Here is a 2,475-nt window from a genome sequence, read left to right on the forward strand (position 1 = left end):
TGCTCCATAATTGCAAACAAAGACATGAATGGATAGAGAACTACAAGATTAATAAAATACCCTTACTGATCATCCTCAAAAGAGGCACGGATCACTCGAAAACAACATGAACATATGGCAACATGAGATAAACAGCTCAAGGGCTTAGTGGAAATGCTAAGTCCCTGAAAACAGAGTTACCAAGTGCCTCACTTGGCAATCTTGTGCTAGTCACCACACACATCACAAAAATACATGGGTTGCACCTCTAGAAAGATGACAAAACCCTTAACAAAACATATGTAGAGCATCAGGGCATATCATGCACACAATAATCATGGCAAAAATGACAAATGTCCAAATGGAGTAGCAGATCTGACAAATATCTCAAGTAGCCCTCTTCTAACAGCATTTCGGGCATCAAGATGAACTCAAATGAAAATGATGCAATGGAATGAAATGATATACTCTCTGAGACGAACAATTTGATATGCTATATGGCCAAAACGGAGCTACAGATGCAAAGTTACGATGCGTCAAAGTATGCACAAATTACTGGAAGAGGGGGGAAGTCAACCCGACCTAGGGTTTACTGTAGCAACCCGGACCGGATCTAGATCGGGCGTGCACTATAGCAGATCGGCGCCGGAGTTCGTTATCGCCAGAGGAGGACGCCGGAGGTGAGGAGGAGCTTGCCGGTGGAGGGGGAGGCCGGCGATGGCACCGCGGCGGCCGGCGCGCTCCCCGGGCGGCGGCGCGAAGAAAGGACGGAGGCGGGGCGCGCCTCGGCTCGGCGGAGGAGCGGGCCGGGAGGCGGCGGCCGGCGGCGTGGATCTGCAGCGGCGCGGAGTCCAGTGGGTGGCGCGCGGGGAAGAGAATGAAGGCGGGGCGGCGGCGCGGGCGTCTGGGCCACGGGGGCCCTCCCCGGGCTTCGGCGGGCCGCGGGCACGGCAGGGAAGTGGGGACCGGCCCAGGGACACGTGGCGCGGCGTGGTAGGTCGGCGGCAGCGGCGGACAACGTCCGGCTCCGTCCGGACGTGTCCGGTGGCGGCGGAGACGAATTTTTTTAGGGTTTCGAGGAGGGGGATCCGAGATTTGAAATGGGGGGGGGGGTCTTTAAATGGGCATAGGAGGAGCTAGGAGAGTCCAAATGAGGTGCGGTTTTTGGCCACGTGATCGTGATCGAACGCTCTAGATGATGAAGCAGGTTTATGTGGGTTTGGGGCCAAATTGGAAGGGTGTTGGGCTGCAACACACACGAGGCCTTTTCAGTCCCTCGGTTAACCGTTGGAGTATCAAACGAAGTCCAAATGATACGAAACTTGACAGGCGGTCTACCGGTAGTAAACCAAGGCCGCTTGGCAAGTCTCGGTCCAATCCAGAAATGTTTAATCCCGACACACGAAAGAAAGCTAGAAATGACCACCGGAGGAGAACGAAGCGCCGGAATGTAAAAAGGACAACGGGGAAAATGCTCGAATGCATGTAATGAACACGTATGCAAATGCAATGCACATGATGACATGATATGAGATGCATGACAACGATAACAACACACGGAGACAAAGACCCGAACCCGAGAAAATAAAATAACTTAACGCCAGAAACGGCAAGAGTTGGAATACATATTGGGTAAGTTACATCCGGGGTGTTACACGGGTGTTAGTGGTATGCCTTTCTCTTTATATAAAATACTTAATTTGAATAAACTCACACCTATTGAAATATCTTTGCAAATGGCTGATAAATCAACTTCCATACCTATCGGTATTTGTGAGGATGTGCCCGCTGTTGTTGCTAATGTTACTATTTTGACTGACTTTGTTATACTTGAGATGCCTGAGGACGACAACATGTCGATTTTCCTTGGTTGAACCTTTTTGAATACTACAGGGGTATTATTGATTGCAATAAAATCAAGGTCACTTTTCATATCAATGGTAATGAGCATATGGTGCACTTTCTGAAGAAACAATTCCAAGTGAATGGTATTAATGTTATTGAAACATCTCCGACAATCACTATTGGAAGTTTTCAACTACCCCTACCTACTGTTAAAAATAAATATGAAATGCTTATTGTTGGGGACATTCATATCCCCGTTGAGGTAACTTAGTGATTTACAAAAGTTCTTCGGTTTCATGCTAATGGAAAAGTGGTTGTTAATAAGACTCGATCAAACTTATTAATGGATCATTTTTGAGAGGTATGAAGTTGATGAATTTAGTGAGCACTATCTTATGTCCCTACCCTTTTTATGTTTTTATTAGTTAAATAAAATAAAATGACTTGTTTTGTCTGTTTTCTGAATTTCCCGTGCAAAAAATTACCAAAAACTGAAAGTTCTTGGAATGCTCTAAAAATTTGATACGATTTTTTTTCTGAATATTTAAGAATTTTTGGTGCAAATAACATCAGAGGGAGGTGCACCAGGTGGGCACAACCCACCTGGGCGCGCCAGGACCCCCAGGCACGCCTTGGTGGGTTATGGTCCCC

This window comes from Triticum aestivum, chromosome 5A, assembly GCF_018294505.1.
Source record: "Triticum aestivum cultivar Chinese Spring chromosome 5A, IWGSC CS RefSeq v2.1, whole genome shotgun sequence".
Lineage (NCBI taxonomy): Eukaryota > Viridiplantae > Streptophyta > Magnoliopsida > Poales > Poaceae > Triticum > Triticum aestivum.